This window comes from Rattus rattus, chromosome 14 (genome assembly GCF_011064425.1).
Source record: "Rattus rattus isolate New Zealand chromosome 14, Rrattus_CSIRO_v1, whole genome shotgun sequence".
NCBI lineage: Eukaryota > Metazoa > Chordata > Mammalia > Rodentia > Muridae > Rattus > Rattus rattus.
In genome coordinates, this window is record NC_046167.1 from 40,395,913 (window position 1) to 40,413,703 (window position 17,791).

The window sequence follows — 17,791 nt, forward strand, 5'->3', positions numbered from 1 at the left end:
GCAATTAAAAGATGACCAGGAGGGTCAAGTGAAAAAGTGGGAGACAAGAATGACCCAGGCTATGCTCCTGGATCGTTGTAGTATCTTTCTTGTCAGCCTAAAGAAGGTGGATGTGCTAGTTAATTTTAATTATCAACTTTATTGGGTTGAGAATGATCTAGGAGATTGGAGAGCATGCTTCTGTGTGTGTCCCTGATGGCCTGGTGGTTCACATTAGTTTGAGCTCTGTGGTCTACTGATACTGGTGGATTCATTATTAAAATGGCATTATTGGGAGTATCTTTTTGAGCTTTTATTATATTTGTCTGCTTCCTGTCCACCATGATGTGAGAGCTATTCCACCTGACCCTCAATACTATGATGGACTTAATCACTAATACAGTGAACTTCTGCTCCTTTAAGTTGTCATCTCAAGTATATTCACCACATTGTGAAAGTAACCAGTACAGCAAGAATGTGTGACTTGACAGCTCTCTTCCAGTAAAATCTCCATATCAGAATTCAAGAGTCTGTATGCAGATGTCTTCAAAGATTTCCCACTCAAGAGCTTTTGACTGGGCACTATCATGCCTAACTTATCTTTGTTTTCAGAATAAATCAATGGTCATACACTCTAGCTAAGGACCATGGCTCCAACTTTTACCCCAATAGAGCCATAAACCCAAGCTAAGCCTTAGAAGCCATGAAGTTCCTTTGGGTTCTGAAGCTCTTTTTTTTTCCAATGATATTCATTAAAATGCAATTTCTCTCTGGATAGGGATAACTGGTTTGTTCAAATCATTTAATCGCTCAAGACAAGATTAGTGGTCAGGAGCTGAGAGACTAGTGAGACTCTGGGGATAATTCATGTTTTCTTTTTCCTGCAATTTTTTAATTTGAGAATTTTACACATGAGTATAACATATTTGTATCATTTCCACTTCCCTTCAATTTCTCTTGTGTTTCTTCTGGTCTTACTTAAATTCGTGATCTGTCTGTCTGTCTGTCTGTCTCTCTTTTTCTCACACATGCACACAAACACACACACACAAAAAAAACCCAACAAAATCAGACAAAACTCTCTCTCTTTCTCTTGCTCTCTCTCTCTCACTCTCTCTCTCTCTTGCTTTTTCTCTTTCTCTTGCTCTCTCGCTCTCTCACTTTCTTTCTCTTCCGCTCTCTTTCTCTCTCAACAGCCATTAATTGCCTATTGTTCTTTACTCAAGGATGATACCTTGCAAATTTTTCTTCCATCGATGTTGACATGTCAGCTGATGTAGTTTTGTGTTTTATGAAGACAACCATATTGTTGAGAATTCATAGGAGCAGCGTCTCTGTCAGACACAAAGATGTACCTGTGCCCTCAGGTTCTTACAATCTTTCTCTTCTGTGATGTTCTCTGAGTCATGAGTGTGAAATTAGAACCTGAAACAAAGGTTTGGGACCCTCAGAACTAATGAGGCTTGTTTGGCTTTCCAAAAACAAAAGGAGACAAACAAAACAACAAACAAACAAACAGAGATAGAAAGGAAAGTGGGGAATCTTGGGCGAGCCTGGTATTCAACTTATTTTATTGGGCTACTAATCTAGGAATTGCTCTCTTGAAGGTATGTAGAGGAACTTAACAGTGGCAGTCAGTCAACTTTTTGAGTTATAGATGATACAGATTGGGTATCCTACAATCAGTGAAAAATCTTAGAACAAAACTGAGGTTTTTGGAGGTGTAAGAAATATCATTCATCTGTGGTAGTATTCTCTCCTTCAGAAAGTGGTGTATTTCCTGCTGACTTGTGTCTGTGGAAGACCATGATCAGCCAGGCCAGTTGGGAGGCTAGCTGGAGCCTGATCTCTAACTTGAGCCATAGTGTTTTCCTTTCCTGAGGTGAGAGCTAGTTTTTTTTCCATCTTTATTAACTTGAGTATTCCTTATTTACATTTCGATTGTTATTCCCTTTCCCAGTTTCTGGGCCAACATCCCCCTAACCCTTCCCTCTCCCCTTCTCTGTAGGTGTTCCCCTCCCCATCCTTCCCCCATTGCCACCCTCCCCCCAACAATCACATTCACTGGGGGTTTAGTCTTGGCAGGACCAAGGGCTTCCCCTTCCACTGGTGCTCTTACTAGGCTATTCATTACTACCTATGAGGTTGGAGCCCAGGGTCAGTCCATGTATAATCTTTGGGTAGTGGCTTAGTCCCTGAAAGCTCTGGTTGGTTGGCATTGTTGTTCATATGGGGTCTCAAGCCCCTTCAAGCTCTTTCAGTTCTTTCCATGATTCCTTCAATGGGAGTCCCATTCTCAGTTCAGTGGTTTGATGATGGCATTCGCCTATGTATTTGCTGTATTCTGTTTGTGTCTCTCAGGAGAGATCTATATCCGGTTCCTGTTGGCCTGCGCTTCTTTTCTTCATCCATCTTATTAGTTTACGATTTTAATCTACCTATTTCAGTCTGTCACTGACCATCTACAGTTAGCTGTGGAATCTTCCAGGTCATTTTGGGCCACATAACTTGTGAGGTAGAGCCCTCCACATCCCTCTTAGCAGCTACAAGTCAGAATTTGTATTAGTGACTTGTCTTCTTACTGTGACAAAATCCTAGATGGCAGGAATTTACTGAAGGAAAGGTTTATAGCTGCAGTGGATACACAGTCCTTTATTGGTGGGGGAATGCCTGCCAGAAGAGGTAGGAGGGTACCAGTCTCACAGGATCCACAGTTAAGAAGGAGAAAGGGATGCTGATTTTTCACCCCCACCTCCTTTTTATTCAGTCTAGGAGCTCAGACTGTAGAAAAGTGCTGGTGACATTCAGGGTAGGACTTCCTACTTTACTTGTCTGAGTCTAAATCTAATACCTCACAGATGTGCCCAGAGACTTAGCTCTGTGGTAGTTCTAAAACCCATCATACTGACTACTGAGATTAACCATCACAGAGATAGATGCTATGGTCAAAGCATTGACTGAAAATAGCAGTCTCTCCTCCCTGCCACACTTGAAGTTCTTTCACTTCATAACAAAGGATCCTGAGTGGTGAGAATCAGGATCTGAAGTCCTGACCCTGTTGGTGCTTTCCTGTTCCTTCCTCGACAGCAGCTCTGATGAGAAAAGACTCAGCCACCCATCTGTGTCCTGTGCCATTCTGTGAGCTAGTGGAGATCAGTGATGGCACATCTATCCTCAGAGGCTTAAGAATACCAATAGCAGAGGGCTGGAGAGATAGCTCAATGGTTAAGAGCATTTGTTGCTCTTCCAGGAGACCAGGGTTCAATTCCCAGCACCTACATGACAGCTCCCAATTGTCTATAACTGTTGTTCCAAGGGATCTGATATCCCCACACAGACATACAGGCAAAATACCAATGAACATTCATACAAATAAATAAGTTTAAAAAAGAATACCAATAACAATTCTCTGCTCACAGAGGTTGTCACTGATGTTGAAAGACCTTTGCGTGAATGTAACATGACTCTGCTGCACACTTCCAGGTCTCAGTGAACTAGGCCTACATTTAATTTACTGCCTTTCTGAGCTCTGGTGTCATCAGTGAGTGTGAGAACAGACATGGCCCAGTTCCTGATAGTCTGATTTTACCTCTGTCACACATCTTTCCAGAAGAAGCTAGTGATCCAGTCTGCTGCATAGGCCTCTCTAGAGCATACCTAGTTCTCTAATTTTCTTACCTTAGAAAATTAGAAATTGGTTTTGTTATCATTAGTACTGTTACTTCACACTCATGAAGAGTGGGAGATGAGAAGGAAAGCACCACTCAACGGCCGTGCTCATTTTGATTCTGGCTTTCTTCAACCCTAGAAGAGGAGAACTTACCCTGAGTCTTAGGTCTTAGTTCTCTCTCTCTCTCTCTCTCTCTCTCTCTCTCTCTCTCTCTCGATTGAGACAGTGTTGTTTATCTTACACAATGCCTAGAGTATTAGAAGGCATCCTATGTAACATAGAAATCTGGTTATTAGTTTCAGTTCTCCATTCTTGCCCAACCAACTCCAGAGCTGCTGACATCAACTTTCTAAGTCCTCCCACAAGACAACAGAGCATTTGACCATGAGTTCAGCTATATAGATTACTTAAGTCAAATGGAATATTAGTTATACAAAGTTTCTGCATAGCAGTGTTTGAAATACAAGCAGAGTTTGACTTAGAACTCCTCAAACTTCCAACTTAAGGAAGAGCCTAAGGAGTAGACTTGACAAGCTCACCCAGCTCCAAGAAATTGCAAAGGTGTGTGAAAAGTCACTGTGTTTGTTGTGCAGTAATAGCTGCCAAATGCATACCATATAGCACCTTCCTCTGACTCATATTGGGTGCTCAACAAATGTTGACTAATATGTTATGGTTATCACAACTGAACAAAGCACAGAGGCAATGCTGGTGATGACCCAAAGTTGGAAAATAGTTCTCCAGAGAGGACTATTTTCTTCCAAGTAGCAAACATCTTCTTTGTTTACAAAGAAAATACAAGAAGTAATGTTGGACTCTATGCTTTTAGGCCATGCCAAGTGCCCTTTGCTAAGCTCTGTTCATGAGTGTCCTTACTCACTGGATTGTCATGAACTGTCTCTTCCACTAGCCTGTGCACTCTTGAGGATAGGGGTTGCCTCCTTGCATTCTTGGAATACCCAGAGTCAGGAATGGAGACCAGCAGAGATCTGCTCTCTATGTGATTGTAGAATGGTTCCCCATTTCTGGAATATTATTATGTATCTAGATGAAAGTGTTTTCTTTTGAAAACTTTGCTCTGTACTTCAGGGAAGTCATTCATCAATCCCAAAAGTCCAGAGAAAACCTGCTAATGCCAATGTGTTTGAGGATTAGCAGTATCAGTTTGTGCCAGCAATCAGTACATCTGTCAAACATGGGGCTGGATGTCAGGAAGATGGAGGGAAGGAGTAGCTGACTGGTCTTTGGCCATTCAGTCATCTTGTGCATGCTTTCTATTGTTTAAGTTTTTCTCTTCTTTTTTAAAATTATTTTTCTCTCATACAATATTTCCCAACTGCTGCAATCTCCACTCTTCCCAGTCACTCCAGATTTCTCCTCACTCCAGGTCCGTTGCTCTTCCATTTCCTTTCAGAAAAGAGCAGGCCTCTCAGGGATATCAATTGAACATGGCATAATAAGATGCGATGAGACTAGGCACAAAGCCACATATAAAGGCTGGATGAGGCAACCCAGAAAGAGAAAAAGGACCCCAATATCAGGCAGAAGAGTCAGGAACACACCATTCCCACTGTTAAGAGCCCCACAAGAACATCAAGTTAAACAAACACAGTGTGTATGCAGAGGACCTAGAGCAGACCCATGTTTGTTCTGTGATTGGTGCTTCATTCTCTGTGAGCCCCTTTAAGCCCTGCTTAGTTGATTGTATGGACTGTATCCTCCTAGCTCTCCACCCCTTCCACAGGATTTCCTGAGCTCCACCTGATGTTTGCCTGTGGGTCTCTGCATCTGCTCCCATCAGCTGCTGGAGGAAACCTCTCTGATGATGATTGGGCTAGGCACCCATGTGTGAGTATAGCAGAACATCATTAGAAATCATTTCATTGATCCTTGTTATTTTTTGTCAGTTGTTTGTTTCTACATTAGGTCTCTGGGTCATACATACAGGATACAGTTCCTAGCCATCCAGACAGTGTCAGGATGGGCTCCCTTTTATGGCTTGGGTCTCCAGTTAAACCAAACATTGGTTGGCCACTCCTTTAAGATATAAGCCACCATTGCCCTAGCACATCCTGCAGGCAGAACAGGTTGTGGGTCAAAGGTTTTGTGGCTGGGTTGGTGTTTCAGTCCCACCAATGGGAGCCTAGTTTGGTTACAGAAGATGGCCAGTTCAGGCTTCTCATCCTCCATTACTGAGAGTCCTTACCAAGTGCACCCTCATACATTGGGGGAAGTTTCCACTGCACTAATTTTCTCTATTACCTCCTAAATGCCCTCTATTTCTGTATCTATCTATCTATCTATCTATCTATCTATCTATCTATCTATCTATCTATCTATCTATCTATCTATCTTTCTGTCTCTCCCTCCCCAGCTCAATCCTTTCTGTTTCCATTCCCATCTGTCCCCAACCCACCCACAAAATCTATTTTATCTCCCCTTCCTAGGAAGATCCATACGTCTCCCTTAGATCCCTTCTTATGACTTACCCTCTCTGAGTCTGGATTGTAGTGTGATTATCCTTTACATAACAGCCATTATCTACCGATAAGTGAGTATATATCATGTTTGTCTTACTGCCTCTGGCTTGCCTCATTCAAGACAATCTTTTTCTAGTTGCATCCATTTGCCTGGAAATTTCATGATATGTCTTTTCTCCTAATAGCTGAATAATATTCCATTGTGTAAATGTACCACGTTTTTTTTTTTTTTTAATCCATTCTTTGGTTGAGGTACATCTAAGATGTTTACAGTTTCTGGCTATTATGAAAACCACTATGAACATAGTTGAGCATGCTTTCTATTGTGACCATGTATGCTCTCTGTCAGGGTCATGTATGAGTTCTGTTGTGATTGTGCATGTTTTCTGTTACGATCATACGAACTTTCTATCGTGATTCTGTATGCTCTCCGTTGACCCCACACATACTTGCCATTGTAAGTTTGCTTGATTTCTGCTGTGAGGCTGCACGCTCTCTACTGTGATTGCTAGTGCTGTGATTATGCATTCTTTCTATTGTAACTGTACATGCTTCCTATTGTGACGATGCATGCATTCTTTCTACAGCAACTGTACATGGTTCCTATCGTGACCCTGTATCCTTTTTATTATAACCCAAGTTCTGTCCCAGTTCCTGTTTAGTTGCCGAATTTCTGCTTGATGTACATCCCGGAGCTGGACTTTAGTGACTGCTGTTGAGATCTGACTCCTGGTTGATGATGTTCTAGTTCCTTAGATGTGGCCCTGATTCCTAAAATCTGGGTGTGCCTTCAAACTGCTACTGTATGCTTCAACCCTAACAGAGTGCCTTTGCTCAATGCATGTTTGTTGAGTGAATAAATTGCGCTAATTAGAATAGCACAGTTTGGAGAATTGCCATTGTATAGCATGAACCTTGTTCCACTCAACATTCCTTAAACATCAGCTTCTATCTGACTCGAGCCCACATTTCCCCAGATCCTTTGGCACTAACATTTAACCATATAGCTATCTTTACCAGCCAGCTTGAAACTGGGATCGTCATATTCATTTCTGGCTCTTAGTACCCCCAGTGCTTGTGGCCATCTTTCCAGGCTGCCCTGTTCCAGCCTTTGAGTAGAGCTTGTATACAAGAAAGCTAGGAGCTACTGCGCCATCCATGACTTGGTTACTTACGGGACACAAGGAACGGATTACCCAGCATAAGTGTGTAGAAGATCAGGCATGCTTGACACCTCTTAATGTCTAAAACATGCCAGTTTTCCTGAGACAATAACAGTTCTTCACTGTTTTTCCCTAGGATAATTATTACCAGGATCTTCCTCATTCTCAGACGTGCCTTGTTTCAGGTGATACATTGTCCAATCATTCCTAATAAAATATACCAGGATGCTTTCCTTATCTTCTAACACCCAGCGGCTCTAGGTAACAATATTCCTGAAAGCCCTCCCTAGCCCTGCTGCAAGGTTTGTAAACTTTCCCTGAGCCTGTAAAGGTATTCAAATTGTGACAAATTACTGGGCTGGGAGGATGTTTCCCCAACCTAATTCTGAGCACAGATGAATAATCCTTGCAGATCACTGGCCTCTGGCTCTTTAAGGCAGTCTCCATAGACATTTCCCACAGCACCAGACTATAAATAGTCAATAAGTCTGTGTCGATTGGAGCCTTGTTACAATTGTGCCAGTGGTTTGATGAGACCCTAACACTTGATACTTGGCACAGTTCATGGATTCAGCCCCTCAGTTAAGCAATCAATAGAGGTCTCCAGTCATTCTTCCCTAGTGTTTTTTTGGGGGGATGGGGTGGGGTGGTGGCTATTTGAATGGAAGCTACCATGAGATCAAGGGACAAGGTTCTGTTAAGGGATCACAACTACCTGTGACTGAAAGTTCATTTCTAGGAAGTAGCCATGGAGTTACTTCTCCTGGGCCAAGCCTGGAGTAAAAAGTAATTACAAACTCTGGATGAAATATTATGGTAAAGTAAAAGAAAAATAAGCTTCATACAGAGATAAAATAGGTAGAACTGAGAGTCCAGAAACTTGAAAGAAAAAAATCAGCTCTGAGCATCTTTCCAACATACAGCTTTGCCCTTAAGGTCAGGTTCTAATCTCGAGTCTCAGGTTGGTAAATATTTAAAGAGCTATTCCAAGTATCTCTTACGGGCTAAGGGATCAGGATGACTGAATTGGAACAATTGTCATGCCCCCAAAGTGACGAGCAAAACCTTAACAAACGAGAGACATAAAAGGAGCCAGCTCAAGTTCTGTGCATAAATTCTTTCTAAATCTCTGGCATAGTGATGCAAGCTTAGGGCAAATTACAAGTTGTTCAGATAAAATGATTGGAAGCCGGGAGAAACTGCAGTAGTGGCTATTGGAGAGGAGACAGGATTTGAAGTTTGTGTTCAGCTAATTAACAGTGGCTAAAAGGAAAACTGAGGGGAACTTGACTGGTATAAGCTTTACAATGTGCCAGGTCTAATTTAAATTTCTAAGCATATGAAGAAACAGGATCATGTGACCCACAGTCAAGTTTTTTTTTTTAACTCAAGTATCACGAATACTAACAAATCATAAATTGTTCTTGATAGCACACAACAACAGACGGTTATGTTTCTATATCATAAAGCTCAGTCACTGGCATGTGGGGAGTTGAAATTTGGCTAGGTGGCTTTTCTATTGTTGGCTGGATTTGTCTGGACCTTCAGCTGGGGCCACAGCACTGATTTTACTTTGTTCAATATGTCACATTCTCTCTGATGTCAACCATGATGGATAGAGACAGAAAGAAGAGTGGGTGTCATGAAACTTCTTAAACAGCAGGTTCAGAACCAACACTCTCATCTTCCATTGCATTCTACTGACTGGTAGAAGCCACAAGGCAAGATAGTAGATCCTGGAGAGTCACATTGCTGAAAATGTGGATATAGGAAGAAGCAAAAAATTTAAATATTTATTTCTATTTGTCTGTGTAGGAAAAAAATGAAGGTTGACACATGTACACCCAGTGAGTTTATGAATTTTAATTATGTAAAGAATGGGTGGTCCATAATTTATACATGATGATAAAACATACAGTATTTACTGTCGTCCATGCCATATCGTCAGTGGAATCTTATGGAAGGTTCAATTGATGTTTCATTTTATCAGTAAGAAATCTGTACCTGCAATTCATAATCGTGCAGCTTCACTGTGGATATGAGTTGATGGTGATCACCGAAGAGCAAGATGAATGCAAAGTGAATAAGGCTGTGCGTCAGAACTTTGCTCCTTTTTACAAGGGGAAGGGAATACCTTCTTCGCTGAGTCAGTAATTTTTGAATCGCAAATAGTTTACTGAGCTTTTGTGCCCCTTACAACCTAGAGGGAAGAGACAAGATGCACGTGTATGTACTCTGCATCTTTGATATTTTCTCTATCACTTTCCTCCATCTGGACAGTCAGTAAAACATCATCCTGGTACTGGCTTCTAGAGCTGGCAGAATGCTGAGGTGAAAATATCCCCTCAGTATGGTGGGTTGTGATGCTCCAGATGAGAAGCTAGGTAGAAAAATACAAGTGCCCACCGCACCTTCCTCCAATCTTACATCTGCAGTCCAGGGCCCACTATCTCAACAGCATAGACATCGTAGACTAATTAGGGCGCGGTGAGTTATCAGCATTTTGTATCTTTGTTTTTCATATAGTTTCATTTGTTTGTGTAATTTAATTTCAATAATGGCCAGGTTTAGCAGCCAGCATGCATAATTTCAGAAAATATGCTAATTGGCTTTTGAGAGCCTTCGTGAGTTGGCTTCGGTGCAACATCAGGATGTCTTTCCATTTTTCTCCTGGTTAGAAATTCTTAGAGATAACAAAGTAGCAGGAAAGTGTGTCCCTTTTCTTCTCTGGTTCCTGGCCCAGTGCCTGGCATAGAGAATATTCTTGATAAAGGTGCACTGAATAAAATATTAGGCTTTCTTCCCCCCTCCCCCTTTGAAAACTCATGCTTCTAACTGCTTTTCCACTACCATTCACCCTGTGTGAGCAGCATGGTGCAAAGTTTAGCGTGGTCTTAATTCAGCTCTTGATTGTGTCATTGACTACAGACTGTTGAGTTATTAGTAACCTAGTGATTAGTAAGAATGGTATTATTTTCCTTTTATGAAAAATATATGTATGACAAGTGGCTGTATCTAGCAGAGTGCCTGGTGCCTATGGCCTTGGTACTAGCATTTGTTGTTATTATTGCTATAAAATTGAAGACAGGACCTTAGCCATGGAATTCCAGACCCAGACATACCCAGAGAGCTTGGGAGTGCATGAACTGGAATGTTCTGTCTTCCCTGTGCCCCATTTAGAGTTTAACTCCTGAAGCTTTAAACTCACCCCATCTGGTCTGTATTAATGACTTTTCTCATTGCTGTGTCATTGGTGTGACAAAGTACCCATCGATACCAATGTATGGAAGGCCAGGGTTATTTTGGATCAAGATGTGAGAGGGCTGTTCATTCCAGTGAAGGAGCAGGAAGCAGGTGGTCGCACTGTGATTGCATCAAGAAGTAGAGAGCGATGAACTATGGTGCTCAGCTAGCATTTTCTTTTTATTCAGTCTAAGACCCCAGCACCCTGGCTAGTGTCACACACAATTTGAGTGGTTTTTCTCAGACACACAACAGTGTTTGTCTACGGGATTCTCAACCATGTCAAGTTCACAGTGAAGATTAGCAAACACATGCCCTTTTGACTCTTCACTCATGCCATGGTAGTGGGCCTCCCAGCTTCTGAATCCCCCTTTCAAGAGTTAAGTCACTCATAAAACACAGTGAACTTTAGGGGTGTCACCATCTTCCTTGCACTAAATTTCATAGTGTTCCCCAAACACTATCACCCTTTGTTGGAATGGGGCCAAATGAATGATACATCAATGCCATAGGGAGCTGTGAGAGAGGCTCTAAGGAAAAAAGGCAAAAGGGCCTTTTACCAATCTGGTGAAAGGATGTGCTGAGTGCTGTCCTCAGTGTTTCTCAAATCTGGATATGGCCTCTGCTTTGATTTGTGCTTTCCCAGATGTACTGTACTATGAGCCAGACAAGTATATTTAAATTGCTTTGTCCTGAGAAAGTTCTAGAAAAGGGCTGCTTTTGATAATATTTAGTATGTGCTTGCTGGTGTTTATTTACATGTTTTTCTGAATTCACACAACAACGTTCCTTGGATTAGTGCTTTATTACATTGCATGTATAAAAGTACTCTGAAACTGAAGTAAGATCATCTACAGTAGCAGACTGTAGTCAGCCCTGCTCTTTAAGGTCCTCAAATCCCAGGTCTTGCAAACATCTTTAGATAGGTCTACACTGACCCTCCTTAAAGCTCCTACTGACACAATGCTACCTTCTACCTGCTCACCATCCCCTGCTCTCTGGACTCAACATTCTTTTTAAGTGTAAATAAGGTTTTGTATTAGACATGACATTTCACCCAGGAGAAGTATACAATTAAATAGGTTTAACTCAAAGTTCATTTTAGAACAGCTCCATCAAATCCATTGGCTATGAAACTCCTACTTCCTCAAATACTCCCATAGTCCTAGACATCTATGGATCGGCTTTCTGTCCCCCTACATTGACATAGACTTTGTGCTGGAGGCTTGGCTCTAGTCAGTGTTTTCAAGCATCACAGGGGCAACTGGATTGCCTTGCCCTCTTTCTCTCAGAGCCAGTGCAACCAGAGTCCCAGAAGCTAACACAGCAGGCCAACTCCCTCCCTGCCATACGAAAGCGCTGGTGCCATGCAGGCGAGGGGAATGCAATTTCATGTCTTTCTGTTTTATAGTCATCCATGTAAACAACTCACTCCATCAGGGCATAAATTGAATTACTGCTTTAATAGAGGCATAATCAGCAGGCTTTGAAAACGAGATTGCTTTCTCCTAGGAGGGTAGGGCAGCGTTTCACAGAGCAGCAGGATTGAAGCCGAAATGTGAAAGATAAACAAGGAGACCACAGGGTCAAAAGTGGGGAGAAGCCTTGGAATGTGGGGCACTAGGGATGGAGTCTGCAGGAGTCTCCATGCTGTGTGTGAAGTGTGATGATGCACAGAACTGAGGTACATGACAGGTAGGTGCTGAGGGCTGAGGGCAAAGGGCTAAGAGGTAAGTCTTCTTGTAGAGGTTTTCAGCCTTCATTTTGTTCCTTTAAGGAGAGAATTTTAGATTTCATCTCTTCCTAATGAAAGACATGAGGTAGCAAAGATGCCATTGGTTGAACAAGATTTAGCTTTGGTGCACCACAGGCTATTATTACACTGTAATATTTTTCACCTCTCAAGAATCAGCTTTCTTTTGCCCCTTAAAAGGTAAGTTCTCATCGAGCACACATGACTCAATAGTTATGAAGCAGTTTCAGTCCTTGTAAAAGTTGTGTCTTATCTCTATGTGATGAGCACGTGGATTGAGCTGGCATGCACAGATGAAGAAGCAGTAGAAGAGCTCAACCCATTTGGGGAGGGGCAGAGCCAGGCTTTGGTCCAAGCACTAGCTTAAGGTTTAAGACAATGGCAGCTTCTCTGGGGCCCGAGCTGATGAAGGAAGCCTGCATCTCAAGCTGGATCTCTGTCCTCTGACTCAGATGTGCATTGTCTCTGTTGTGTACCAATCTGACAACTCCACAATGTTGAGGGGTCCCTGGCCAATTCTCCAAAGGGAAAGCATCAGGTGGTAGAAGCTTTGGAAAGAGCCTGACCTTTGAAGTCAGCCTAGGATGACTTTAGGTCTCGCTTTGCTGCTTCCTAGGTAGCTGTGAGCTTTGGAACATTTAACGTGACTAAGGCTTTCTTTTCCTTTTTCTTACTCTGAGAGGTGGGTTTTGTTTTTATTTATTATCATTATTAATTAATCAAAATAGTAGTATTTATATAATTATGATTATATATATATATATATACACACACACACTTTAGTCATCTTCAAGTTTTTATGATCACATCCAGATCCCCTTCCACTGTATCCCTTCCTCTGTCTTCAAACCCTCCTCCTTTCATGTAGTATTTCGATTGTTTTCTTTCTTTCATGCCCATTTTTCTTTTTTTAAATTATTATTATTACATGTATACATACATGTAACATAACATAGATATATAAATGCAATCTGCTGAGTCCATCTACTGTTCTTTGTATATATAAATGTTTTTAGAGCTTACTACTTAGTATAACCAATTGGGAATTTATCCTAAGGGACTGATTGATCCTCTCTCATCCATTTCTGGTTGCCTGTAGATCATCATCTAAGTGTGGGGCCTTGTGAGATGTCCTTTATTAATATTATCATACTAACATGTGTCATCATTGTTCAGGTCTTGTTTAAGCTACTGCATTTTGAGTTTTAATGGGTTCTTCTTTCCTATATATAGAAAACATAGTCTCACTGCAGACCACTTGGTCCTATGCCTCTTACAATCTTTTCATTCTTTCTTGTGTGACGTTCCCTGAGTCTTAGATATAGAGACTGTGTTGTGTCTGTATCAATTAAGGCTGTAGACTTGGCTGTTTTCTGCATCGACCAGTTGTGGCTTTCTGAAGTGCTCTCTGTTTGCTGTTAGACAAAAGTTATTTAATGAGAGCTGAGAGCTACTCTTAACCTGTGGGTATAAGGATAAGTATTTAGGATATAATTAGGAATTACACTGGTTTAGGGCAGTGGCAATACTAGGTTATCTTCTAGGTTCCATGGCTTCAATGGGTAGATAGCTAAGATTATAGTACCAAGAATGAAATCCCTACTGGTTGAGTGGGACCCAACGCCAATTAGGTAATTGTTGGGTACCTCAAGTTATAAGTGCCTCCACTGCACCTGTAGGAAGATCTTACCACATTGGTCATTATTATTGTTCATATGCATTAGAGCTGGTTAGGACTTTTCTCTTGCCCTTTTTCATTGCACCTTCTGGAACGATGAGAAGTAGTTTTCAGGAAGAAGTGTCCCAGGTTAGTTCCACCTCTCTTTCTTCAATTATTGTACCCAAATTGGTGGTGTCTTCAAGTCTCCTATTGGGACTTGTCAATTCTAGGAAGTAGTCAGAGGCAACAGCAATAGCATATATTGTTTAGGGGATTTCTTGAACTCCCCTTTCCAACAACTGAAAAACAGGTTTCTCATACTTGATGCTTTTGTTTGTTTGTTTTACTTTTGTTTTTAGACGCTTTATGGCTCTTAGAAAGAACATTATTACCCAAAGTGGCACAATTTCATAATGTATTATCTCATTTAGTATATATACAATCACATATTTGTATTATATGTAATTTTGGGTAAAAATAAAATGATATTATTCCATATGGCTTTTGTGAAATGTTCATGGGAATTTCTCTCTATATCACTCTCTCCAGCTCTGAAAAGTCTGGAGGTGTTTTCAGACTAGTGCAGCTTCCTGGCTTTTCCCTTTCCCTCTTGCTGAGTGCAGAAACTAAGAACCCAAGGCGATGGGTGGTGAGTGTGAGGGCACAAAGGATTGCTTGTTCATTATGGAGGGCAGAGGGGTGGGAGTGCCTGTGCTCTGCAGGGGCTGCTGATGAGGAAAGGGGTCTTAGCTAACACCACAGGTATTGAAGCAGTGCATGGCTTGGGCATCCTGGGATCTGGGAAACCAGTATAACCTGTCCTTCCTCTTCTTGTCCTCAAGCAGTTCTAGCCCTCTGGGAAGTCTGGTTTTCTGGCTCATCCAGACCTGATATGTGCCTCTATGAGAAGTAGAAAGCCAGGCAGATGTGCATGGGCAGAAGCCTATGACCTCTTTGAGTATGTTTTATATGGTGCTATTCACTATCAGGCTCATTTCAAAGTAAAACCATCACCAAACAAAAGGGAGACAAGAGAGCTATGGCTCAGTCATCTGGAAAAGAGCAGGTGTTCCCCAAGAGAACTGGGGTCACAGCATCTGAGAACTCTGATGTTGTCTCTGATCCTTCCCCCTTCTTACTTGTGCTCACAGTAGGAAGTCTTCTCTGAGTTTATAAACTTCTCAGTGCCCAGCCTTGTCCCAGGAAGAAGAGGATGGAGAAGAAATATACTGCTGTGTGTTTATGGGAATACCTACTCCATGTCTCTACATTGCAGGAAGTGGGGAACATGAGCCTGCACAGGTTACAGAGAAGCCAAGAGTAAGGAGAAGCTGTGTCATCCACCCCTAGGGTGAGCATGGATGCGTGGCACTCCCACCTTGGTGGAACCTTCGGCAGAGAGTAGAAATGCCCGAGGTTAGCATGATGTCAGGAGGGATTAAATAAGGCAGTTCTCCAATGTCCTCATGTCGCTACAAAGTTTGGAAACAGCATAGGTTCACCTCTGGAATAAGGGCCCAAAAAGGCTGACGGAAAGATGAAGTGACCTTTGTAGATTAAATTTCTGTCACCCTGAAAAACAAATCCTCAAACAGGAAGTCAGGCTACTTATAGGAAGACAACAGCAAACTTGGTTGGCCAAATAACAATGATTTGTGTAATGCAAGTGTCAGACATGCTGGATGACTGTGTTACAAGCATCTGTTCTTGATGGACCCCAAAATTACTACACCTGACCGAGCCAAAAGTTCCCCAGACTTTTAAGGAACTTGCCCTCCCCTTCCTGACCTTCCATCTTAGGGAAGGACATCGTGCCATCCTGGACACTGAGGATCCTTCTAGACCTCTTGCTGTATCACCTTTATTCATTCCCATTCTCATGGTTTCCTTTTGCTCTGTTCAAGACCCAGTCATACTTCATCCTTCGACCCTGCTCCCTGACAGCTTGTAATCCACACTCTCATACCTGTTTCCTTCTGCACATCCTATGCACCACCATCTGGAAGGATGGGTTCATGTTAAATCAGGACCGACTTCTTTTTCTGTTTTCACAATGAAGCAAGTCTCAGAGCCTTGATACAGAGAGCATGAAATCCTGCCTCTCTAGCCTGGGCTTCTGTCTTAGTGTTCTTGTATTGCTGCGCTCTTCCCAGATGCCTCTATTTCCTCTGCTAAGACCAAGATACTCCTAGAAGGCAAATTCTCCTAAAGTAAATTAAGGATTCTCTCTCTCTCTCTCTCTCTCTCTCTCTCTCTCTCTCTCTCTCTCTCTCTCTCTCTGTGTGTGTGTGTGTGTGTACACATGCATGCACAAGTGTGCTCACATTTATACATGTGTGTGCATTCTTGTGTGTATGGGTACACATGCAGGTATGTGCAAGTGCATTTGGAATCCAGAGGATAACCCCAGTTGTCATTCCTTTGCCACCGTTCACCTTCTTTATAAAGATAGTTTCTCATTGGCCAGAACTCATCAAGTAAACTAGACTAGTTGGTCTGCAAGCCTTAGCAGTCTTCCTGTCTCCGCTTCTCTAGAGCTCGGATTACATCAAGTCTGGCTCTGCATCATCCAGCAAAGTGGACAGGCTTGGGCTAAGCAGACAGTGAGCCTTGGCTCTTTGTATTTTAGCCAAACTCCTATGTGATTCTGAGAGTGGATGCAGTTGGAGAAACCCTGCATCCTAGAAAGATGAAACTTTCTGACTGATGACTACATTTTTTGGCAAGTAAATTTTATCCACCCTTGGCTTTCCTGGACCATTCTGTTGTATTTATTTGCAGCTAGTGCTGTTCTACTTCACGGTAGTAATCGGTGGGAGACTGGAGGCTTGGGTTTTAATCCCCCCACACCCACCCCAGACTAGCTAGCCACAAGATATACACTAAAGGAGAGGATCAGAATTGAACTCCAGGCTGTGCCGAGGATTTTCTCCAGACAATGGGCTCTGTGTGGTGTGCGCATGGTCTCCTGGCTTCTGGCATTGAAAGAGACAGGCAATGCTGCTCTGTTCAGCTGTTCTATTACCTGGCAAAGTTGTTCTTCACTGGTAACTGCTGCACAGGCTGAGTGCTGCCAACAAGGGCATCTTCTGGGTGCTTTGCCGTGAGATCTCTGCTTTTATTTCTAAAGGTAATCCCAACACATTTTAGACAAAAAGTTTGACAGTACACCAAGTGACTGTCAGCCTCAGGAAATGTGTTTTTACAGGCTGGTTTTAAAGATCTGAGGCTGTGATTTCTTTTCAGACTTACCCCTGTATGTCTGTTTGCTTATCTCTGTAACCCTTCTACCCATTCTGAACTAGTGTTTTATCTGAGTCATAATTGTAGGATAAAAAGCTTATATTCTTAACACATGTTAAGGCATCCTGTTGTATTTGCCTTCTATCTTTGTTATGTGCTATTCTCCCGTGCACATCTGTATGTCATGCATACTGGCCTTTTCATTTACCTAAAATGTCACAGAAGCAACACACTCTCTCTGATGCAAGGCCTTTGCTTGAGTGCTTCCATATGCCTATAGTGATTCTTCTTCCGCTCATGCTCAGGTTAACTGTTGTTGCTTCTTGAGCCTTAGTGTATAACAACAACTCATTACCTTATAGCCTGGACCAGATACTTCATTGATACACCTTATTGGTATCCTCTTTCTTCACTGGGTTTACCAGAGATGTAATGTTGTGTTTGCTGCTATTGCTGTCTCAGAGGTGTCTCTATTGATTTTGGCACAGACTGTTGGTCATTAACTTAGTCCAGCATTTGCAAGAAGGGGACACATGACAACTGGTCATGGTAAGTAAATATTTGTTGAATTAAAAGTTTATAAAGAAAAGAAAGAGAGAA